The sequence below is a fragment of the Balaenoptera borealis genome, assembly GCF_965194805.1.
Source record: "Balaenoptera borealis genome assembly, chromosome: 2".
Taxonomy (NCBI): domain Eukaryota; kingdom Metazoa; phylum Chordata; class Mammalia; order Artiodactyla; family Balaenopteridae; genus Balaenoptera; species Balaenoptera borealis.
In genome coordinates, this window is record NC_138867.1 from 43,029,605 (window position 1) to 43,056,535 (window position 26,931).

The following is a 26,931-nucleotide window of genomic DNA, read 5'->3' on the forward strand; positions in this document are numbered from 1 at the left end:
TTGGACAAATGAACGTGCTATCGGAACAGAACTTGTTCATATGTAGGGGACTTACTGTATCAGAAATTTAAGAGGGAGATCCAGGGAAAGAGATAGCCAAAAAAAAGGCCTTGCTAAGACCACAGGCATCCCTGGTCATTTGAAAAGTTGTATATATGAGCAAGACTGCATCTAAGTAACAAGAGAGGTTGCTAGTTCCTGACTGAACATGGGGCAGACTTGTAACTTTGACTCCTGAACTTTGAAAGCATTCCCAACACTATACACAGATCCACCAACAAAAAGTGGAGGCATTAAAGGCTCAGGGGGCTTAAAACAACCTCTGATCAATCATTGAACACTGAGCTATGCTGACTCAGGGGTGATGCCTAGGAAGCCTAAAAATAAAGAAGGAAAACAAACGAGTAGTGACATACATCAGAGACTGCACACTGCAGAGGAAACAGACTTCACAAAGTTTGTTCAATCAAATCACTAAAGAAAGAAACAAAAAATGGCAACAAGCCTGGAGTGCGGACACAGATTAAGAACTGAGAGTTGCTATATTATCTGAAATATCCAGTTAAACAACAACAAAAATTATGAGACATGAAAAGAAACAGGGAAGTATGCCCCACACACAGGGGAAAAAATCAGTCAATAAATATTACTTTTGGGTGCACCTCAAAGCAACTACTACAAATATGCTCCAAAAATAAAAGGAATCCATATTTAATCCATTAAATGAAAGTATGATAACAATGACTCACCAAATAGAGAATATTAATAGAGATAGAATTATTTTTAAAAAATTAAGCAGAAATACTAGAATTAAAAAGTACAATAACTAAAATGAAAGACTCACTAGAGGGGCTCAAAACTAGATTTTAGCTGGCAGAAGAGATCAGGGAACTTGAAGATAGATTAATAGAGATTATCCAATTTGAAGAGCAGAAATTAAAAAGAATGAAAAAAAATCAGAGATCTGTGAGTCACCATTAAGCATATCAATATATACATAATGGAAGTACCAGAAGAAGAGAAAGGAGCAATATTGGTTTACTATTGGTGCCACAACAAATTACCACAAACTTAGTGGCTTAAAACAACACAGACTTTTATTCATTCATTCATTCACTCACTCATTCACTGACTCACTATTTTATAATTCTGGAGGTTAGAGTCTAACATGGGTCTCAATGGGCTAATCAAGGTGTTGGCAGGGCTGCATTCCTTTCTGGAGACTCTAGGGGAAAATCTGTTTCCTTTCCTTTCCCAGCCTCTATGGATGCCCACATTTCTCAACTGATGGCCCCCATCCTCTTGAAAGCCAGCAACATTGCATCTCTCTGATCATCTTTTGTAGTCACATCTCATTCCAACATTGACCTCAGCCAGGAAAGGTTCTTTTTAGCACTTGTTATTAGGTTGGGCCCATCTGAATAATCTAAAATAATCTCCTCATCTCAAGGTCTTTAATTTTGATCACATCGGCAAAGTCTCCTTTTCCATGTGAGGTAATATATTCATAGGTTCCATAGATTATGACATGGATGTCTGTGGGGTGGTAGTGGTTGGAGGGTGCATTATTTTACCTACCACAATAGCAGAGAAAAATATTCAAAATAATAATGGCTGATCATTTCTCAAATTTGATTAAAAAACCAATCTAAACAACAAGAAGCTCAACAAAATCCAAGTAGGATAGAAAAGGAAAAAAACAAAACAAAATCAAACTTAGACACATCATAGGCCATTGTTGAAAGACAAAAAGAGAAACCATGAGACCAAGAGACAATACATCAGATACAAAGAGACCACAATAAGATTAACAGCTGATTTCCTATTTAAAAAAATAAAACAACTTATGGAGGCCATAATACAGTGGAATGACATATTTAATGTGCTGAGAGAAAAAAAAAATCCTACATACAGCAAAACCATCTTCCAAATATGAAAACAAAGATATTCCCAGATAAACAAAGACACAGAATCCATTGCTATCAGATGTGCTTTAAAAGAAATATTAGAGGAAGTAATGTCACAATGATGGGAGCATAGGTTATTCTTGACTTTGCTCTGCTTCACAGGAAAAACAACTAACAAATATTCATGGACAAGACACCACTGAGAAATCCTAGAACACAGTGGTGAGGTTGAAGCACCCCCTGCATCACAGAGAAAAAGATGGACAGCATTAGAAAGGTAATAGGAGGGTTACATGCTGACCACACTGCTCCTTTCCCAGGCTGGTGCAGAACCATGCTGAGAGGTCTCCCCTCAACCTATGGCTCCTCCAGTGGGAAAAGAGAGTGTAGGGTTGACATCCAGCTACCCTAGCACTGTGGATCACTTCTTGGGAGACCTCACTCCAGTACTGTCTCATAAAGATTATGGGGGAATCTGTGGGTCTTGACCACTGGGAATCTGATGGTGATGGAGAAGTGGGGAGGGGCTTGTAACAAGCAGCACTTGGATCTTGGCAGATCAAGTTTCTACCTATAGCACCCAGGTAGTGGTCCCAGCTAGTGGCTTTGTTCATCTGTAGAACCAAGTCAGTGACACAGTCTGACCAGGGAACTCAGCAGGGTTCTGGTCTGCCTGATTTGGGTCCCCAAATGAAGAGACTTGCTAGCCCTGGAGCTTGGTCTGCTTCCACCCAGCCAGTGGAGCTAAGTCATAACCCCGCTAACTGCTGAGTGTAGCTCCTGGCTCCATCTGACTAGAAAGGCTGGCAAGAACACCTGGAAGCTACATAGCCCAGTAACACTCAAGCAGAGAGTCTGGCAGGCAGAGCTGATTACCCGCAGAGCAAAGCCAGTGCTGGGCTTAGAGGGTTCCCTTAATCCACCCAGGCAGGGAAGCTAATTCATAGGCCTACACACTGCTGAGTGAAGCTCCTAGACCTGGCCAACCGGAAAGCCTGTCCAGAACAGCTGGAAAACTCTATAGCCCAGCAATGCTCAAGCAGGGAGTTCAGCAGGCAGAACTGATAGTTTGCAGAGCCAAACCAGTGCCCTCGTTTGGCCAGATTACTTGGGGCATTGGTCAGCTTGAGTCAAGACCACAAACAAAAAACCTTTCTGAATTGGAGCTGTTTCCCCTGCTGTGCCTGGCTAGGAAACTAATGTGTAGCCCCACCCATTACTGAATATAGTTTTCAGCTTGCTCAAGCAGGGAACCTAACCAGGGTACTTGGGAAGCTATGTAGCCCATCTAATAGCCCTGCTTACAGTGAAACTTTAACAAGAGAACATAGCCCATGGATTTCCCTGTCTGCGCAAAACTGGTGGTCCTCTTTGGCCAGAGAACTCAGTGCACAGTTTTGCCTAATTTGGGTCTCCGAACAATGGGCTGGATAGGCCCTGGGGCCTGTCCTGCTACCCCATCAGGACAGAGAAGCTAATTCATAGTACTTTACTGCTGAAGGTAGTACCCAGTCCTGACCATCTAGCAAGCCTGACCAAAGAACCCAGGCAACTGCAAAGACCATCCTACAGCCTTGCTTAGCCAAGGAAATAAACCAGCAGTCCTATCCAACTGTTCTCAGCCAGTGGCACCTCCTTCCTAACCTCAGAGCTTGGGCAGTGATCTCACCCCAAAATAGACCCTGATAGCAAGCCCCCTCCTGCCAAGGACTTTACCAGCAGACACATCCAGAAACCCAAACTGAACTGACTGGTGAAGAACTGTCTCTGCCAAAGGAAACCTATAAAGTCTGGAAGAGGAGACCCCCTCACTGAAATGTGAAATACAATGTAAGGAATCAAGGATCACGAAAAAATCTGGTAAACATCACACCACCAAAGAAATCAAATAAAGCTCCAATAACTGACCCTAAAGAAATGGAAATCTATGAACTGTCAGACAAAGAACTGAGAATAATCCTCTTGAAGAAGTTTAGTGAACTACAACAACACACAGACAACAAAATAAAATTAGGAAAACAATGCATGAACAAAATGAGTTCAAAAAGAAATAGAAACCATTAAAGCAAAAACAAACAAATCTTAGAGCTGGAAAAGATGATGACTGAACCAAAGAATTCAATAAAGTGCTTCAAAATCAGACTCAGCCATGCAGAAGAAAGAATTAATGATCTAGAGAAAGGACATGGGAAATTATCCAGTCAGAGGACCACACAGAAAAAAGAATAAAAAAGAGTGAAGAAAGCCTGTAGGACTTACAGGACACAATCAAAAGAAATAATATCCACATTATGGGAATTCCAGAAGGAGAAGAGAAACAGAACAGGAGAGAAAGTATACTTAAAGCAAAAATGGATGAAAATATCTCAAACCTGGGAAGAGAAATGGACACCAAGATCCATGAGGACCAAAGAATTCCAAATAAGTTCAACCCAAATAGGACTACATTGAGATACATTATAATTAAATTATCAAAAGTAAAAAGACAAAGAAAGAATTTTGAAAGCAGCAAAAGAGAGAAAATTAGTATAATAGGACACCCATAAGACTATGGGTAGCTTTCTCAAGAGAAATGTTTTGGGCCATGAGAGAACAGGATGACATATTCAAAATATTGGGGGGAAAAATGTCAATGAAGAATTCTGTTCTCAGCAAAGATGTCCTTTGGAAATAAAGGAGAGAAAGACTTTCCAAAAAAACTAAAACTGAGGGAGTTCATCACCACTAGACCTGCCTTACAAGAAATGTTAAAGGGTGTTGTGTGGAAGTAAAAGGACACTAATTAACATCATAAAAACATAAAAAGGTAGCATAAAACTCACTGGTAATGGTAAATATATAGTCAAAGTTAGATTCTATAATATAGTAATGGTGGTGCATAATTCATTTAAAACTAAAGTTTAGAAGTTAAAAAGAAACATAACCATAAATACAAAAATCTGATATTAGTTACACAATATAAAAAATATGTAAACGCTAACATCAATAACCTAAAATGTGAGGGGGAGAAGTTAGTATAGTTTAGGAATCTTACTGAAGTCAAAGATTGTTATCAGTTTAAAATAGGGTGCCATAATTTTAAAATATTTTATGTAAACCTCATGATAATCATACAGGAAAAATCTGTAGTAATTACAGAAAAGAACATGATAAATAATTCAAGCATAGTGATAGCAAAATATATCAAAACACAAAAAAGAGATAGAAAGATAAGAAACAAGGAATAATGAATCTATAAAATGGCCAGAAAACAATTATGAAATGGCAAAAGTAAGTCCCTACCTATCAATAATTACATTAAATATAAATGGATTAAATTCTCCAATCAAAGGACATAAAATGGCTGAATGGATTAAACAGGAAGATCTTATGATATGCTGCCTACAAGAGACTTACTTTAGCTTTAAAGATACAGTATTTTGAGACTGAGAGTGAAGGGATAGAAAAATATTTCAAGAAATAGTAACCAGGCTTCTCTGGTGGCGCAGTGGTTAAGAATCTGCCTGCCAATGCAGGGGACACGGGTCCGAGCCCTGGTCTGGGAAGATCCCACATGCAGCGGAGCAACTAGGCCCATGAGCCACAATTACTGAGCCTGCGTGTCTGGAGCCCGTGCTCCGCAACAAGAGAGGTCGCGATAGTGAGAGGCCCGCACACCGCGATGAAGAGTGGCCCCCGCTTGCCGCAACTGGAGAAAGCCCTTGCACAGAAACGAAGACCCAACACAGCCATAAATAAATAAATTAATTAATTAATTAATTAATTAAAAAAAGAAATAGTAACCTAAAAAAAGCAAGAGTAGCTATACTTAGACAAAATAGACTTTAAAAATGGCAAAAAGGGACAAAGAAGGTCACTATATAATGATAAAGGGGTCATCTATCAAAAATATATGACAGTTTTAAATATTTATGTGTCCAACTTGGAGCATTTAAATATACATTTGGTCCTTGAACTACATAGGGGTTAGACCCGCCATGCAGTTGAAAATCCATGTACAATTTATAGATGGCCCTCCATATAAGTAGTTCCTCTGTATCCATGATTCCTCCATATTGACAGTTCCATATCCATGTATTCAACCAACTGCAGATACTGTAGTACTGTAGTATTACTATTGAAAAAAATCTGTGTGTAAATAGACCCTCGCAGTTCAAACCCATGTTGTTCAAGGGTCAGCTGTATAAAGCAAAAACTAACACAGCTAAAAGGAGAAATAAACAGCAATACAATAATAGTTGGGGACTTTAATAACCCACTCTCAACAATGAATAGATCATCCAAAGAGATATGCAATCAATTAGGGAAAAGCAAATATGAACACTGTAGATTACATGGACCTAAAGGATATATACACACCTAAAGGATATATACAGAATATTCCATCCAACAACAGCAGAATACACATTCTTCTCAACTGCACAAGGAACATTTTCTAGGATAGACCATATGTCAAGCCACAAAACAAGTCTTAGTAAATTCAGGAAGATTGAAATCATACCAAGTATGTTCTCAGACCATAATGGTATGAAACAAGAAATCAATAATAAAAGGAAAATGGGAACATTTAAGAATACATGGAAATAAACAAGACTCTCCTGAACAAACAACAAATTTTTTTAAAAAATTAAAGGGGAATAAAAAAGTATCTTGAGACTAATGGAAATGGAAACACAACATACCAAATCTTTGGGGATGCAGCAAAAGCAGTTCTAAGAGGGAAGTCCATAGCGATAAATGCCTCCATTAAGGAACAAGAAAGATCTCAAATAAACAACCTAACTCTGGCTTGGGAACTAGAAGAATAAGAACAAACTGAACCCAAGGTTAGTAGAAGAAAGGAAATAATAAATTTTAGGGCAGAAATAAATGAAATAGAGAACAGGAAAACAATAGAAAATACTAACAAGACTAAGAGTTGGTTCTTCGAAAAGATAAAATTGACAAACTTTTAGCTAGGCTAACCAAGGGAAAAAGAGAGAGGACCCAAATCAACAAAATGATAAATGAAGAAGGAGGCATTACAACTGATACCACAGTTATACAAAAGAGGCAACTATGAACAACTATATGCCAACAAACTAGACAACCTGGAAGAAATGGAAAAATTCTTAGAAACATACAAGCTACCAAAACTAAATCAGGAAGAAATAGAAAATCTGGACAGGCCAATTATTAGTAAGGAGGTTGAATCAGTAATCAAAAATCTCCCAAGGAAAAAAAGCCCAGGATCAGAACATTCCATTGGTGAATTTTACAAAAGATTTAGAGAAGAATTAATGCCAATCCTTCTCAAACTCTTCCAAAAAATCAAAGAGGAGGGAACACTCCCAAACTCATTTTATGAGGCCAGCATTACCCTAATACCAAAAGCCAGATAAGGATACTACCAGAAAAGAAAACTACAGGCCAATATCCCTAATGAATATAGGTGAAAAAATTCTCTATAAAATTCTAACAAACCAAATTCAGCAGCAGATTAAAAGGGTCATTCACCATGATCAAATGGAATTTATCCCTGGGATGCAAGGATGGTTCAACATACACAAATCAATCAATGTGATACATCACATTAATACAATGAAAGAAAAAAATTATGTAGTCACCCCAATAGACACAGAAAAAGCATTTGACAAAATTCAACATTCGTTCATGATAAAACAAAAACCTCTTACCAAATTAGGAATGGAAGGAATATAACTCAACATAAATAAGGGCCACATGTGACAAGCCCACAGGTACCATCATACTCAATGGCGAAAGGTTGAAGGCATTTTCCTCTAAGATCAGGAACAAGAAAAGGGTGCCCTCTCTCATCACATTTAACATAGTACTAGAAGTCTTAGCTAGAGCAATCAGCAAGAAAAAGACATAAAAGATATCAGAATTGAAAAGGAAATAGTAATATTGGCTCTATTTCCAGAGGACATGATTATATATATATAAAACCCCAAAGATACCACCAGAAAACTGTTAGGTCTAACAAATGAATTCAGTAAAGTTACAGGATACAAAATTAACATGCAAAAATTGTAGCATTTCTATATGCTAACAACAAATTATCTGAAAAAGAAGTAAAATTAACTCTTTTACAATAGCATCAAAAAAATTAAATACTTAGAAATAAATTTAACCAAGGAGGTGAAAGATCTGTACACTGAAAACTACAAGATGTTGATGAAATAAATTAAAGTAGATGAAAATAAATGGAAAGGTATCCTGTGTTCATGGACTGGAAGAATTAATATTATTAAAATGTTAATTCTACCAAAAGTCATCTATAGATTCTACAATCCCTATCAAGATTCCAATGGCATTTTTTACAAAAGTAGAAAAACAATCCTAAAATGTATATGGAATCACAAAAGACCCTCAATAGTCAAAGCAATCCTGAGAAAGAAAACAAAGAGGGAGGCATCACAGGTCCTGGTTTCATTCTAGCTGTATTATAAAGCTAGAGTAATTAAAACACTATGATACTGGCATAAAAACAGACAAACCAATGGAACAGAATTTAGAGACGAGAAATAAACCCAGGCCTATATGGTCAACCAATATTTGACAAGGGATCCAAGAATATTCAGTGGAGAAAAGACAGTCTATTCAATAAATGGTGCTGGGAAAATTGGATAGTCATGTATAAAAGAATAAAACTATACACTTGTCTTACATCACTCACAAAACCATAAACCATAAAACTCCCAGAAGAAAACATAGGGGAAAAGCTCCTTGACATAGGTCTTGGCAACAAATTTTTGGATATGATACCTAAAGCACAAGTGACAAAATCTAAAATAAACAAGTGGGACTATATCAAACTGAAAAGCTTCTGCACAGCAGAAGAAATGATCAGAAAAATGAAAAGTCGACCTAAGGAATGGGAAAAAAATACATTTGTAAACTATATGTCTGAAGGGTTAATATCCAAAATATATAAAGAACTCATACAACTCAATAGTAACAAAACAAACAACGCCCCCCAATAATCCAATTAAAAAATGGGCAAAGGCCCTGAACAGACATTTTCCCAAAGATATATGAATGGAAAATGAGTACCCAAAAGGATGCCCAACATCACTGGACATGAGGGAAATGCAAATCAAAACCACAATGAGGTAACAACTCATGCTTGTTGGAATACTTAGCATCAAAAATGCATGAGATAAATTCTGGCAAGGATGTGGAGAAAAGAAAACCCTTGTGCACTGTTGGTGGGATTGTAATTGGTGCAGCCACTATGGAGAATAGTATGGAGGCTCCTCAAAACACTAAAAATAGAGTTTCCATATGATCCTCCAATACCACTCCTGGGCATATATCCAGAGAAAACTCTAATTTGAAAAGATACATGCACCCCAATGTTCATAGCAGCACTACTTATAATAGCCAAGACATGGAAGCAACCTAAGTGTCCATAGATGGATGAATGGATAAAGAACTGGTGGGATATATACACAATGGAATATTATTCAGCCATAAAAAGGGGGGAAATCCTGCCATTTGTGCCAAGGATTAACCTTGAGGGTATTATGCTAAGTGAAATGAGTCAGACAGAGAAAGACATATACTTTATGATCTCACTTAAATGTGGAATCTTTAAAAAAGAAAGACAGACAGACAAACCAAACTCATAGAAAGAAAGATCAGATTTTCTGGTTACCAGAGGCACGGTGTAGAGGGAATTGCTGAAGGTGGTCAAAAGGTACAAACTTCCAGTTATAAGATAAATAAGTACTATGGATGTAACATATAACATTATGACTATAGTTAACACTCCTATGTGATACACATGTAAGTTGTTAAGAGAGTTAATCCTGAGTCCTCATCACAAGGAAAAAATACTTTTTTCCTCCGTTTTTGGTATCTATATGAGATGATGAATGTTAACTAGACTTACTGTGGTGATCATTTCACAATATGTGTAAGTCAAATCATCATGCTATATGCCTTACAGTTATATAGTGCCATATGTCAATTAAATCTCCATAAAACTGGAAAAACACCAGAAAACAAAACTAAACTCAATTCTGAAGTTAATAAACATTTTTTGCCTCAAAAAAAAGAAACAAATATTAAAGACAGTTCCCCAGGCTGAAAGGAAGTGACGCCAGATTGTATTTCAAATCTACACAAAGTAACAAAGAGCACCAGTAAAGGTAATTTTGAAAGTAATTACAAAATGCAGTATAATTTTTTTCTCCCTTTTTATCTTAACTGATTTTTAATACGAAGACAAAAATTATAAAATTGTATTTTTGGCATTGTATAAAGATGTAATATATATGACAAAATAGAACAAAGGAGGGGGCAGAGAATGAAGTTACACTGGAGCAAGGAAATGACACTGGTCAGTAACTTGAATCTATGGAAAGAAGTGAGGAGTACCAGAATGATAAATAAGTAAAGTATTTTGTAAGTAAAATATATGGCAGAGCCATAGAGCAACCATTAACAAAATGAGTCAGAATATGTTTTTTAAATGAATAAATGAATTAAAATGGTACACTAGAAAATAACCACATAATATAAAAGAAAGCAATAAAGGAGGGATAGAGGAACAAAAAGACATGAGAACTACAGAAAACAAATAGCAAAATGGCATACATAAATCCAACTATGTCAATAATAGCATTAAATGTGAATGAGTTAGTAAAACAACTATATCCCAATTTAAAAAAATGTGAATGAGTTAAACACTCTAAAGAAAAAGCAGAGATTATCAGACTGAATAAAAAAACAGGTTCCAACTATATGATGTTATAAAAGACACACTTCAGCTTTAAAAATACATGAAGTTTGAAACCAAAGAAATGAAAAAAGAAATACCAAGTAAACAGTAGGTATAAGTGAACTGGATTGGCTATCCAACTCTCAGACAAAATAGACTTTAAGGTGAAAACTGTTACTAGAGAAAAAGAAAAACATTTTATAAAGGATCAATTAATTGGGAAGATAAAACAACAAATATATATTATTTGTCTGACAACAAAGATCTAAAATACATGAAGCAAAAGCTGACAGAATTGAAGGGAAAAATAGATAATTCAACAATATTTGGAGACATCAATACTTTAATCTTGATAACGGGTAGAACAACAAGACAGAGAATTAGCAAGGATATAAAAGACTTGAACAACATTATCAACCAACCAGACCTAACTAACATCTGTATAACACTTTACCAACAAAAATAGAATGCAAATTCTAGTCAAGTGCACATGGAATATCTTCCAAGATAGACCATATGTTAGGCCATAAAACAAGACTCAATTTAAAAGGATTGAAACCATACCAAGAATGTTCTTTGACCACAGTGGAATTAAATTACAAATCAACAGCACAAGAAAATTTGGGAAATCCACAAATATGTGGAAATTAAACAACACGCATTTAAATAACCCATAGATCAAAAACAGAACAAGGGAAATTAGAAAACATTTAGAGCTGAATAAAAATAAAAACACAGTGTGCCAAATGTATGGGAGGCAGCTAACGCAGAGTTCAAAGGGAAATTTATAGCTATAAATGCCTACATTACAAAAGTAGAAATATCTCAAATCAATAACCTAACTTTCTATCTTAAGGAACTAGAAAAATGTGAAAAATGTTATAAAGGGTATTATTATCAATTTGATAGAACTGGAATACAGATAGATTAGGTAAAAATATTTTAATTAAGTTTAAATTTACTAATGTTGACATATGTACTATGGTAGTGAAAGAGAATATCCATATTTGTGGGGAATACAGATTGAACTACTTAGGAATGAAGGTTCAGAAACAATCAACCAGTCTCTTTCTTCCTCCCTTGCCATCCCTTACACATACACAACCATATGCGTGTGTGTGTGTGTGTGTGTGTGTGTGTGTGTGTGTGTGTGTGTACAGGGAAGGAGGAAGTGATAAACAAAACGGGATAAAATGTTAATCAGTTGAATTTACATAATGAATATATGGATATCCTTTGTATTAATGTTATTCTTGCAGCTTCTGTGTAAGTTTAAAATTATTTAAAAATTTTTAAAAAGCAATAGAAAAGATCAATGAAACTAAAAGCTAGTTCTTTGAAAAGAGAAATAAAACTGATAAACCTTTAGCCAGAATCATTAAGAAAAAAAGGGAGAGGGCTGAAATCAATAAAATCAGAAATGAAAAATAAAGTTATAACCAACACCACAGAAATGCAAAGGACCATAAGAGACTACTGCAAGCAACTATATGCCCATAAAATGGACAACCAAGAAGAAATGGACAAATTCTTAGAAAGGTACAATCTCCCAAGACTGAACCAGGAAGAAATAGAAAATATGAACAGAGCAATTACCAGTACTGAAATTGAAGCAGTAATTAAAAACTCCCAAAAAACAAAAGTCCAGGACCAGATGGCTTCACAGGTGAATACTACCAAACATTTGGAGAAGAGCTAACACTTGTCCTTCTGAAACTATTCCAAAAAACTGCAGAGGAAAGAACACTTCCAAACTCATTCTATGAAGTCACAATCATCCTGATACCAAAACCAGACAAAGATATCACAAAAAAAGAAAATTACAGACCAATATCACTGATGAACATAGATGCAAAAATCCTCAACAAAATACTAGCAAACAGAATTCAACAATACATTAAAAGGATTATACATCATGAACAAGTGAGATTTATCCCAGGGATGCAAGTATTTTTCAGTATCCATAAATCAACCAACATGATATACCACATTAACAAACTGAAGAATAAAAACCATATGATCATCTCAATAGATGCAGAAAATATCTTTTGATAAAATTCAACATCCATTTATGATTAAAAACTCTCCAGAAAGCAGGCATAGAGGGAACCTACCTCAACATAATAAAGGCCATATGTGACCAACCCACAGCTAACATCATAGTCAATGGTGAAAGGCTGAAAGCATTTCCTCTAAGATCAGGGACAAGACAAGGATGTCCACACTTGTCACTTTTATTCAACATAGTTTTGGAAGTCCGAGCCACAGCAATCAGAAAATCAAATAAAGGAATCCAAATTGGAAAGGAAAAAGTAAAACTGTCACTGTTTGCAGATGATATGGTACTGTACATAGAAAATCCTAAAGACACTACCAGAAAACTACTAGAGCGCATCAATGAATTTGGTAAAGTTGAAGGATACAAGATTAATATACAGAAATCTGTTGCATTTCTATACACTAACTACGAAATATCAGAAAGAGAAATAAAGAAAACAATCCCGTTTATCATCACATCAAAAAGAATAAAATACATAGGAATAAACCTACCTAAGGAGGCAAAAGACCTGTACTCTGAAAAGTATGAGACACTGATGAAAGAAATTGAAGATGACACAAACAGGTGGAAAGACAAATATATGATATCTCTTACATGTGTAATGTAAAAAAATTACAAATGAACTTATTTAACAAAACAGAAATAGACACATAGAAAACAAACTTATGGTTACCAAAAGGGAAAGGGAGTGGAGGGATAAATTGGGAATTTGGGATTAACAGATACATTCTACTATATATAAAATAGATAACCAACAAGGACCTACTGTATAGCACAGGGCCTCACAGCCAAAAAAAAAACAGAACATAAAACAGAAGCAATATTGCAACAAATTCAATAAAGACTTTAAAAATGGTCCATATCAAAAAAAAAAACCATAAAAAGGAATATAAAAAGTAGCATATTTTTAATTAAATTAACTCTATAAAATTGTTAGAAATAATGGTAAAACTGAACTTTTGATCTTCAGCCAATAGAATATAATCTTATAAAATAAAACACTTAATAGGCAAAAAAAAAAGAGAAAAGATATGTATCCCCATGTTCACTGCAACATTATTCACAATAGCCAAGATATGGAAACACCCTAAGTATCCAACAATGGATGAATAGATAAAGAAATTGCAATACACACACACACACACACACACACACACACACACACACACACACACACACACACACACAGAGGAATACTACTCAGCCATCAAAAAGAAAGAAATCTTGCCACTGACAACACGGTTGGATTTCAAGGGTATTATGCTAAGTAAAATAAGTCAGAGAAAAAAACTGTATGATCTCTCTTATATATGAAAGCTGAAAACAAAAACAAACAAAACCCAAAGATACAGAAAAGAAATTGGTGGTTGCAAGAGGCTGGGGGAAAGGGGTGGGAGAAATGGGTGAAATGTTTTTCTTTTTTTAGTTTAAATAAACTGAATTAAAATTTTAAAGAAAAACCATAACTAAACTGACATTCTTTGAAGCATAATTAGACTAATTCCTTTGCCAATCATTGTATCTTTTCTTGAAAAAAATGGAAGTTGCAGTACAAATTGATTTCATAATTTTCTTCTGCTTATCACTGTGAATCTGAGTCAGTTTTTAGAGAATTTAGTCTAACAGATGATTTCTTTTCTATGTTATTTTTTGTAATTTTAAGAATACATGCTTACTTTAAAAATGGAAAAGAAAATATATAATTTTATTTTATTTACAGATGGTACAAAAAGTGTGTTTAAAAAAATTGCTAATTGTGACAATGTTTGAATATGCTTCACTATATGGGAAATCTATTTTAACACTTTGTCAAACAGCAATTTCCCTCCATTGTTTTTGTACCATCAGTGCAAATAACAACACAGTGAAAAAGGCAAATAATATTTTTATTATGAAAAGAGTTTGACTTAATAGATTTCCTGAAAGGGTCTCAAGGAAACCACTTGTTTCCAGAACCACAAGTTATAATGGTACTTGTTCTGTATCTACATAGGAAGCAGAATAAAATGTAATGAGCATAAAATTTATGTTATGTGTATTATGAATTATTGAAAAGTCCAGGTCAGTTTTCAAATAGACTGTCCACATTCTGGATTTGTCTCATTGCTTCCAAATGGTGATGTTTATTTCCTTCCTTGGTTTTCCATATTTCTTATAAACTGAGATTTGACCTTAGGTTGGGTAATATTCAGGTTCAACATTTTTAGCAAGAGTACATCATGGTGGTACCACCATAAAGACTTTCACAAAAGAAGGGAAACATCTACTATAAGTAGGATTACACAGATTTTCTTCTTCAGGATCTATACAGCCCAATCCTAGAGGTGGAAAGATATAAAACAGTACCATAGCTCCATGGTCACCTGTTAGAACTGGAAAACACCTTCACGATAGAAATCTAAGGTCACTGGCTTACCCAAAGTCATGCAATTGTTTAAAGGAATTTCATGAGCAGATTTGCCCAGCTGTGGCCATTAAAAAAAAAAAAAAGCAAAGAATGATTTTCAAAATCAGAGTTACTGTTTTTTTTTTAAATCACTACCCCACCCAAGTATCCTAAAAAATGGTAATTTGATAATTTTTCCACTTCACTAGGAAATATCTTTCAGTGATGGATAAATTGAGGAACTTCAAAGTTTTAAAATTTATTTATAGAGCATTTTAGTATCACTGCATGAAAGATTCTTTACCTATGTTGTGACTGTGGTTTTTTGTGAGTGGGGTGTTCACAAGGTTCTGATTTAATGATCTTGGTTGAAATAAATATAAACCAAAACCAACAAAGTGACAAATAGAAAGCAGGATCAAAGACTATTATGGCATTTCCTGGTAGTGTCAGTATAATTAAGATTCTATTAGTTTTCTCAGAGGTTAATAATTTCACAGTGAAAATATGCTCAAGGCTGAAACTTGGCATGCAAATATTTAGCCCAGAGCAATTCTTTTTAAGGAAAATCTAATTAAGTTAGTCAGTGAAGGAGAGTTAAGAATGGCTGCTCTGAAACCACAGAGAGAATTTTTTCCATTTTAGAAGTCTTGTCATGTCTGGCAGTGGTGAGAAGGTAAGTGAGTTCTCTGGAATTTACTACTAAAAAGAAAAGAAAACTGTCATTTCAGTCTCCCCTTCCTATACCAATCCTCATTCCCTGATAAAATATAACCATTCACGAATAATACTTTTCATGATAAATTTGAAAGACTCCAGCAAATGTTAACTGGGACCTAGGTGGCAGAAGCATTAGATCGTGCTGTAAACATCTGACACTGATGGTTACAAATAATTTAACTTGAGAATCGCATTTTTGTCACGTAAGTACCAAATTGAAAAGAAACACCATCTCAATGAGACTGAAAAATTATCGAACGTTTCTGTGCCACTCATAGTTTAGCTTAGCTTGTAGCTTCTACTTAGAGTTGCGGCTTGAAGCTGAGTTATGCTGCTTTTGCAGAGTTTCAATTCTAGAACCAGTGATTTGCTTCCGTGGCCCCAGAGAATCATAGCCCAGTTTAGGATCAGGAGGAGGGCAAACCTCTCTGGCCAGCACTCTTTCAATATCATAAGCAGAATTTCCTGGCCTGTGGGGAAGGTGAGTGAGTGAGTTCATGGAAACTAAGCGTTTCTGTTTCATTCTAGAATTGTTGAATCTGGATTCACTCGCAACAAACACATACTTTAAGTGCAAAGGGAGGTCCCCCCAGGCCCCTGCTTTGCTTAACTCTTCTTAGTAACCCATATAGGCTAAAATTAGTGGCAAAATAAGCTAACCTTTCAGGAAAATAATAAGAATCCCTTTTCTGAAAAATTCAATTTGCTTTTATTTACGCAATTTTATCAGCAGGTAGAATGACTTTCTTAGCTTTACAGAGGGAGAGATTCAAGCACAGAGACAGAGGGGAAGGAGGAGAGATGGAACATTATGCCTGGAACAGGACCGGGGGCACGAACACTAGGGTGAAAACGGTCTGACCAGTGCCCTCTGCCAAACCCTAACGTTTCATTCTCTGTAACTCATCTCACCAGCCCCACATAGAAAGATTCCTCTAGTGCAAATATTCACACATTTTGCTTCAGGAATAATGAATGTATTTGATTTCTGGGTGCTGCCCCCAGACCCTACTGAAGGTACTATGTAATATATAATATATGCATCCTATTACACTTCAAAACAACAACAAATTCTAAATTTCAAAACCTATTTGGCCCCAGGAGTTTCTGAATTGTGGACCTGTACCATGTGCTTTTTTCACTCTCATAACTTATAAAAAAGAGATGGTTTAGATCAAGGTCTGGAAAATGTATTCTGACTTATGCCCTCATCAAGCATACAAGAAAACTTGTCTAGAAAAAATTTATGAATTTAACTAGTACACACAGCTAATTAGAGACAGAACTGGAACTGAGGCCCAGATCTGGAAACCCTGTTTTCCAGAGCTTCTGCTGACACGTCTTTGACAAGGGCTCCATGCTTCCGTGGCTTAGGACAGAACGTCCAACGGCTGCAGTGGGTTGACCAGATGCTGGGGCAGGCCATGCCTGACCTGCCCTTCAGAGCAGAAGCTCAGGCCTCTCTCATTTGGAGCTTTCCTTAGAGGCAGAGGGGAAGCAGCATACAGTAACTTCACCTAAAGGTAGTTAGCATGTTTTGCCAGTATGCTCAAGAATTAACTGTAATGTTTATTTTAAAATAGAAATTCCAGCTCTCCTATCCCTCTACCCTGTCTCATGCTGTAGGAATCTGCATTTTAACATGTGATTCCAGGCAGAGTCCTCTGGCCATGCTTTGTTTAGCACTAGTCATTCTCCAACAGTGCCTGCTTCCCAGGGGCCGCGAGTTGCATAGCTCCAGGGGCAGCCATTCTCATCATAGGCTCTTTGTGACTGGGGCCCCCTGCTGTTGTGCAGTGCACAGCCTGTGCAACCCTAAGCCGTGGCCCTGCACATCAGCAGACATACTCCCCTTCAGGAATGTCAACCAGGCAGACCCAGTCCTGAACAGGGCATCAGCCAGGGAGGGCCAGGGAAAATGAAATAAGTTCAGCTCTGATGAACTTATCCAGAATGTTGCAATCGGGATATATAGAAACAGTAATTTTATAGAAAATATATAGAAATATTTATAGAAATGTATAGACATTTTAATTTCAGCATACATATGTTTGTGTTTTACAGTCAAATATTGTTTTTACTTTTATTTCCAGTGCTTAAGCCTCTGAAAGATCATAATCTAGCCCTGGTGACACCCTTTCATCTTCTCTTTTGTCAGCCTTCCCTTCTCTTTACCACTTACCTACCTACCTACCTACTTTCTCCCCAAACTAACCTTATTCCAACCCCTCTCACCAGGAAAACAAAAAACAAAAAACATCTGCTCAGCCACTTTCCGGTCAATCTTGACAGTCCAAAGTACCCCAGCCTGGGCTGGCTTCTGACAGTCCAGTCTGTTTCCTAAGCTAATAACTCACGGTGGAATTTCAGGCACTGGGGTAAGCAGAGCGGCATGTTTAGGGGTGTAGGCAATTTGTTTAAGCAGATTTTTAAAACACTTTGCAAATCATACCACACATCTGTCCCCTTATTCATGAATGTTGATGGAAAATCTAGTTTCTACTTATTATATAGAACTAGTTATCTGTGTTTATTTAGAACGTGTGTTCAAACTCACCCCCCGCCATAGGCGGTGTGTCACAAAGCAAAATAAAAGACCTTTCTTCGAGGAAAGGGTGGCCACCTCCAAGCTAGATTTGGTGATACTGCATTGTGAACAAATTACAGAGGCAAGAGGCAGACCGTGTCATCGGACTGGTCAGTCCCCTGGAGAGTAGAAACACTCCAAAAGGTCAGAAATGTCATTTTTTTTCCAATTGGCTCAGGCCTTGGAGACCATTAGGTGTAACCCATCCGCCCTTGGAGTCAAGGATTATATCAGTTAGTATTGTGAATTCTTGATCCAGGAGCATCTTGTAGGTGTCTCAGAAGCAATAAAGAGAACTATGACAGAGTTACTGAGAGCCAGCCCTCAAGGAGAAGCCGAGGCACAACCAGGGGGATCAGGAGGTAGAGTGCAAATGAGGAGAAGTAGGAGCACGGTTGGGACAGACGGTAGCTCCCGCCACAGGGCACTAACCAGCGCAGAGAGCTGATGGGAAAAAGCAACCCCAAGCTGAAGACAATTTCTGATTAAGATGGAATCTTCCTGTTCTTTACAAAAAGGAAAGCATTTCCTCCTTCATGCAAATGTGGTGTTCCCACATGGAAGTACATCTACCCCACAGATAATTTACTAAGAACGAGTTATCGGCAAGTACTCAATTCTAGCTACACAGAACCAGCACCAAGTCCCATTCTGGTCTTAGAACAAAGAAATTAGAGTTTTTATTTTCCTGGCTATACTTAATGAAAAGCAAATCACATTCCCTGGGGCAGGGGTGGGGAGTTGGAATGGTTCAACATTCTGAAGAATAGGCAAGTGTTGACCTATGGTGAAAAAAGTCCCTTAGTGGTAAACTGACTGGACAGAATCTAAATGTCTCCGATATTGGGAGGGGAAATATAAATGTCTATACATATGTTAGATCTGATGTCCATGACCAAGGACAAGTTAGAAATCGGGTTCTTGCTCAAAAAGTTACTATTCAAATATATGCACTTAAAAGCAGCTTTCCTCACTGGTACAATGGACCAGTCCCTACATGAAGAAAAGAACACCCACCTGTTTTTATAAAATTTTAGGACTTCCCTGGTGGTGCAGTGGTTAAGAATCCGCCTGCCAATGCAGGGGACACGGGTTCGAGCCCTGGTCTGGGAAGATCCCATATGCTGCAGAGCAACTAAACCCGTGCACCACAACTACAGAGCCTGCGCTCTAGAGCCCGCGAGCCACAACTACTGAAGCCTGTGTGCCTAAAGCCCGTGCTCCACAACAAGAGAAGCCACTGCAATGAGAAGCACGCGCACCGCGATGAAGAGTGGCCCCCGCTCACCGCAACTAGAGAAAGCCCACGCGCAGCAATGAAGACCCAACACAGCCAAAAATAAATAAATAAATAAAAATTAAATTAAAAAAATTTTTTTTAATTTGTTAAACGATTCTCAGTGACTTATTATTTTAATTTCTACAAATGTTGAAAATTGTTTAAATTTATCATTTTAACCCTTTTAGAATAATACTTGCTCAGTGAAGAAGGCTTTCCATGTGATTTTTAAAATAGAGGAATAACTGAAGTGCTTTTCAGCATATCTGGCTACAGTGTTGATACATTCTGTCACAAGAGCAAATCTGTGGTATGAATAGTTCAGGCTGATTGGTGGAGCAGTTCCTTTTCAGTGTTTACTTGCTTGAATTGTATTTTGCTTATTTAGGTAAAATGTTATGCATTAATTGATAAAATCCTTTGGAATAAAAAGGAAAGGGGCTTGTATTAGTCAGCTAGGGGTCCTATAACAAAATACCACAGACTGGGTGGCATGGCAGAAATTTATTTTCTATTAGTTCTAGAGGCTGGAAGTCCAAGATCAAGGTGCCTGTGGGGTTGGTTTCTGGTGAGATCTCTCTCCTTAGCTTGCAGATGGCTGCTTTCTCACCATGCCCTCACATGGCCTTTTCCCTGTGCATGGGCTCATGGTGTCTTTTTCTCTTCTTAGAAGGACATCAGTCCTGTTGGATCACGGCCCCATCCTTATGACCTCATCTTATCCATAATTACCTCCTTAAAGGCCGTATCTCCAAATGCAGTCACACTGAGAGTTAGAGCTTCAACATATGAATTTAGGGGGTGGGAACACAATTCAGTTCACAACAGAGCTACAATAACAAGAGTATTTAGGTTTGAGATGCTTATTAAATGCTTAAAGCCCTGCCTGCTATGTTCTTATGAAACTAAATCTTGATCTTACTTCCAATGTCTTAGAAATAGACTTAAATCAAAGAAAAAAGAATTACGTCTATTTTCCAGGGAAAAGAAAAGTTTCCTTAGTAATGGGAGAGGAAAATACCCATGATATTGAAAAGAATAAGTAGTGTTTATTCTCTCAAAGCTATAGTAATATTTTTGTGTTATTTCACGTGCCACATGTTCTCATCACCACAGGCTGCTACACACAGAAAGTTTTCTTGTTTTCTATTGTCCATGCACACTGCTAATTTAGACTGAATCTCACAAAGTGGACAGCTACACATGCTTCATTTAGTTCCCCAAAACATCCCATATGAATGGCCCAAATTAGGATGCTATTGAATAAAAAGAGAGCTTAGTATCTAGTTGATAGGTGGCATGATTATACATAAAAATAATACATAATAATAATAATAATATATAATTATTAATAAAATAATAATACATACATAAAAAATAACTTCCAAATTATTTCCACATAAACCTATTGTTTCCCAAGATTTTCTAAGCTGCCTTCTCTGTTGTGCCTAAACACTTACTGGGAAGAAGTGCTTAGAAAAAGGCATATGCTCTCTGAAGTTTCTTCTACTCTCATCTTCATCTTCAACCCCACCCATAAAGAGTATCCAACTTTGCTTAGAACTTTAAGGGCAGATGTGGCTTACATAAGAACTTCAACTTCAACCCATTTCATTTATCTCATCAATGGGCTTGCAGTCTTGCTCAGCCCTAGTTATCATGCTCTCATGAGTACAGAACTTTCCCAGCTTTTCCCTGTCATCCCAGCACCTCATAAGTTTACAATCCAAGAAGCAAAAAAGAAAAGAAAAAAAAAGGCAATCACACTAAGGATAAGTGGGAAAAATTTTAAGTGAGCAAGTAGATGGATGATATACCACAATATAGAGTGTCCGAGTTGGAAAGAACGTTAAAGATCATCTCTAATTTTCTCATTGTTATCAAAGAGAAAAAAAGCAAACACAAAAGCACACTAGGAATCTCCTCTGTGGAGATCATGGAGTGGAGCAATGACCATAGGGGATCATAGGAGCATAGAGTAGAGCAAGGGTGAGTTGGCTGAGAGAAGGGAGAAAAGCTATGGCCAGTCTAACAAGGCATAGACAGGGCACCAGGCAACAAAGCCCCATGGTTAAGATCATAAGCTCTGGCATCACACAGACCTGGATTTGAATACCAGCTGCCGTCACTCAGTAGCTGTGCGACCCTGGAAAAGTTGTCTGTCCTTCCATTGACTCACTGTCTTCATCTGAAAAACAGGATAATAACAGTATGAATAAGAGAATTTTTAATTCTCTGGTAGAATTTTTTTACATGGACTAGGTATAGTGCTTAGACTAGGGCCTGGTCCATAATGCTCACTAATTATTAGTGACTTATTATTATTATGTCCCCTTTGAACAACCTAGAAATACTTCATAGAGATTTAGGAATTTCAGGAATAGTTTGGATAATAGGTATGAGGAAGAGGTAAGACTCATACAAACTCAATTATGGAATTTTCAGTTTCCACAACATATGGATTGAGGTAATATAAACTCCTCTTCAACTATAAACATATAATCAAGCCAAAAAAAATAAAACCAGAAAACAAAAATATTAACTACCTAGTTGAGTGAGGAGGAGCAAAGTAAATTCTGAGCCAGAAATGAAAGAGGAACTTAGCTAGAGTTGTTGGTCATGGCTGGGATGAGGTGGTGTTAATGCCCATGTGGGAATACCTGGGACCATGAACTTGCAAATGATAGAGGTCTAGAACTGAAACCCTTCAACCCTGGAAAGGCTGCCTTCTCTGGCAAAGAATGATCAGAAGAGGTCTATCCACTAACCTAGAGAAGTAGCAAGAAATTTGCCTAAGGATCTAGGGGAGAGCTTCCATGAGAAGTTACTGTTAAAAGGAGTCCTGGAAACTGAAACTCCTGTTATAGCAATATTTCTACAACCTAGGCATGGTGAATTTCTATACACACACACACACCACAGATCACTGATATGGATGTGCTCATAATGAAAAGCCAGGAGATAAGGGAATAATATCTTTAAAATGCTGATGAAATATATTAATCTAAAAATTCTGACTGAAGTGAAATGAATACACTTTCATTCAAGACTGAAGTGAAATGAATACACTTTCAGGCAAAGTTTGAGAACTGTTTTCCAAAAGAACCACTAATGCATGTCTTTCTCTAAGAAGGAAATTGAACCAAGGAGGAAGGAGCAGGTAGTAATGATGAACAAATTTATGAACCTAAGTATATGTGAACAAGCACTGGTTGTTAAACACAAACAAACTACAACAACAATTCCTTTCTCTCCTCTAGGAAGAAGTCTGTGGGGAAAAAAACAGGAGTGGATTTTGCTGGTCCTAGGGCCATAACTTATATTAGTTCCAGTAAGAACATCACGTCTATCACTGGACAGGCAATGCAGCCAAACTATAATAAAAGAAACTGCAAAAACATAATTTCAGGGGAACATAAACAGCCAAAGTAACCCAGAGGTCAACATTGTCCAGGAGCAAGGAAGTTGGAGGTGGACAACTAAAATACTTCAGGGTATCTGGCTTAGAAAAAAATTCTACCAGCACATATTTATTCAACTATGTTAAGTGAAGACAATATTTCTGGAGCTCTTCACTGGAAAGAAAATGCTCATATACATCTGCTGTTTCATAGCATCATTTATTTCACTTAAGAACATCAAGAGAGTTCCATTTATATGTTTTCATCCCTTTAGAGAGGGGGAAAGGTATTCAGTAGACTTGAAGCTCAGCGGGCAAATCCTTATGAGCTGGTATATTCCCATCGTTTGGTGGAGATTACTCCATCCGTACTCCACACAACCCCACATCTTCTCTTTTACTTGACAGGCTGCCTCTTTGGAAGTGCCCAAGAACTTCATGTGACTTTTTAGGAATGCAAAACCAACCCCGATCCTTACTGATGACCGAGGAAGTATATAGGGGGGCCTTCTTTTTCCACCAGTCAAACTCCCTCTTGTGAGGCAGAGATCTCCCACAAAGAAGCACTGACAGTGCCAGCAACAGCTATGCCTCTTGATACCCTCTCTTTGGACAAATTGCTTCCATTTCCTTATCTGTAAAATGGCCATAGCCAACGTACCTATCTCAGGGTTATTATGTGGGTTAAATACGAAAATTATCTCAATTATCACAGGGAGAAAGGTCCAGGCACAGTGCCTGGCACATAAAGTGTTTAATATTTATTTAATGAGTAGACGAATGGATGAAGGGATGAACAAATTCATCTACCCTCCTCTAGAAAAGCCGTAAGTCCCTGTCATGCTCTCCCAAAAGCCTGGGCCACTCTTCTAAATACGGGAGGGCTGAATATGTAGCTAGAGGATTCATTCAAGTTACTGGGTAGCCAAGCGCCTATCCCTAGTCTAAAACCAAACTCCCAAATGTAGCTCAGCCTGCAGGCTGTGCCATAATTTGAGCCAGTTCCCAATTCAACAAAGCCTTGCCTCCTTGGCTCCTTACTATGCCAGAGAACTTCCCTGACTTTTAACCCCAACTGGAATATAATACCTTTGGAGAAATGGCTAATTAATTTGCCTCCCTGGGAGTCATCTGGCACTATTAGATTGTTTAGGTCCCAATGCGTGCACACAAGCAGCTCTGGATTGAAGGGGAGTTGGGAAGATTCTCTCAGTGGAGGATTGCGTGACTTCTGCTTTAATGTGCTAAACCCCAGTCACCAATTTTAATCCCTTAAGTGGAGGGAAGAAGAGAATATGTTCTTTTATAGAGTTTTGCCTTTCTCTACTAGGGTGAAGGATTTTAACACATTTCTTTCTTCATCTAGAGAAGTGGTCTGCTTTTCTCTATTAACCCAGGGTTGGCCCATTCAACCAGTGTGGGCCTCCTGAGGGTAATCCCTCACCCCCAACCTCCTGAATCTGACAGCCGGGAACTTGCCCCCCAGCCAGGCCCACAGACCCCAACTTTCTCAAGCCCTCCCTGGGTTGGACCCTGAGTAGTCCTGCCACTTTCTTGTTCTCTGACCAGAACACGTGTCCCCGCCTCCACCCAGTCTTCTGCTTCACCCCTCTCTCTTTCCCTTCAAACAGACCAGGCTGGACCTCAGAGCCGGGATGTGCACATCAAGAGCCCAATGTTGTAAATCAGAATTTGATTCAAACCGTTGTATATGTGAGGTGAGGAGTGCTGGTGTCACCTCACCCGAAGCCTCACTTTGCAAGCGACAGGAACTATGGCTGACTTAAGCAGAAAAGGAACTGTTTTCAAAGGATACGAGGGAACCGACAACCTCGTCAAGAACGCTGGGCTCGGAGCAGGCAGGAGCGTAAACTCGGTCCACCGAGACCCTCCTGCCGCCCCCAGGGAACACAGAAAGTGGATGTTGGTGCTACTGCTACCACCGTCACCAAGTGGTGTCTTCCTGCTTCTGCTTCTTTGTGACTCTGGTTTTCTGTTCAAAAGGTGGGAGGATGCATCTTAGGAACCTACCCCAGGTCACACACCCAAACTCCTGCTGCAACGAGGGCTCGCAAATGGGGTCTTCCAGCCTTCAGGAAGCGAATTCCTCAAACACAGAAAGGTGGTTCATGTCCTACAGTAGCCAAAAAATGACAAGCGTCAATTGCATGTATCTCACCATGCCCTGTTCTGTTCCTCATTCCTGTCTTCTGTGAACAGGCACTACCAAAATGCCTTCTCTGCCTCTCACTTGCAGAAAGTCCTGGGATTACAGGCTCTGAGCTCCTACTCCAGCCCAGGATCTGTGACGTAGCTTCCAGTTTCCCCTCCAAAATTTTCCTTGTGCCAGTTTCGTAAAGAAAGGAATGTCATCACTCTCAGTTCGTCCTGACAGACAGGCTAGGAAAGCTTAAGTTGCCATCTTTCTTCTCTGCTATCCACATTCCTTACTCTGAAGCTTAACACGTACCTCAAACTGTCTGCTTTGTCGGTATCAGCTTCTTTGCTTTCTTCGTTCTATAATCGCTGTTTTTGGAATATCTAGGGTCTGGGTCCAGGTTGCCAGGAGCCACAGGCTTGTAGGGCTAGTAAGAACATTCTGAGTCTGCAAACAACAGACTCTTGAAGAAAACATGTGCCTTTAGAGGACACTGTCACACAAGGTTCCCCGATGGCAAAGCACTTACAGAGACTGAGAATTAAAAGGTCATCCATGGAGGGAGATGCTCCTATCACCCTCCCTTGATGGTCACTAGTGAAGGGCTCTGTGTTGATGCCATCCCGCTGCCAACATTCGGTTCCCAAGCTTGCTCTCTTGTATCGGTCTACCCAGGTCCTGGAATGCAGCCAGCCTACCGACACTGAAAGGATGGACGCTCACTGCAAAGAGACTGCTCGTCTGGCTGTGTACGGCGGGGATGACAGCAGGACAGCAGAACAGCGGCTGGAGGGGAGAGGAAGCAGGGCCGCTGCAAGCAGGGTGGTCAGAAGAACTGCCTCAGAGATGCCCCGAGATGCAGCAAATCACAAAGCCTTACATCTTTCAACAATTGAGCAGGCAGAGCAGCCTGTTGGGAAGCAAGCAGGAATAAGGGATTCCTTTCTGAACAGAAGTCTGGGTCAGGAAGTGAGACAGAGAAGCAGAATTGCCAAAGGAGGTAAAGCCCCTCATCGGCTGGCAGCAGTTCCAGGACTAAACCAAAGGCCCTCCTGTGTGTGGGCCTCCTGCGGAAGGTTGTCTGGCTCACCTAATGCACACAGGACAGGGTCATGTTGTCTTAGATTTTGTTTTTGGTGGGGGGGAATTAAAGCAAAAGAAGTGGTTTCAACATGTTTCCATTTTCATCCAGATACTTCCTGTACATTCACTCCACTTACATGAGAGACAGCATGATGTCTATTGGTAAGGTCACTTCAAGCACTGGAACGAATATGTCAGTACCTGGGCATGACTTCGGAGCCCATGACCAAAATGATATCAAGCTACTTCACATAATTTTTAAATTCACCTACTTCCTGAAAGGATTTGAGATTGCTTAGGATAAATGCTTAGGTGCAGTAAAACCAAAAACTATAAACACAGGAAAAAAACAAATAGTAAGTTTAAAGGGGAAAAAAATCATACCAAGAAGCTCTGGCCAAAAAAAAAAAAAAGAAAACAGTAATGAAGCCCAGATCTTGGTCTTGGATGTTAATGGGCTCAAATCTAAGGGGAAATCCAGTGGGTTACAGAATTCTTGCTAGCTAGAAGGAACATAGCAATCGGCTTACGAGACTAGACAAACTTTTTCTTGCCCCTGAACTAAACCTGAAATTTATCACCAGTCTGTGTATGACAGATGCAGTAGCGATATGATCACAGAAG

The 26,931-nt window shown here is 38.3% G+C and overlaps 1 protein-coding gene across 1 annotated transcript in view; it reads right to left on the minus strand.

Moving 5' to 3' along the window:
* ARL15 (ARF like GTPase 15) overlaps positions 1 to 26,931 on the minus strand; it is a 538,502-nt gene that overhangs the window by 17,145 nt on the left and 494,426 nt on the right. Inside the window, exon 9 of the transcript XR_014241859.1 lies at positions 1 to 25,200. This exon is cut by the window's left edge and continues 17,145 nt beyond it. The gene's annotated coding sequence lies outside the window, so the exon portion shown is untranslated. The remainder of the gene's footprint in view (positions 25,201 to 26,931) is intronic.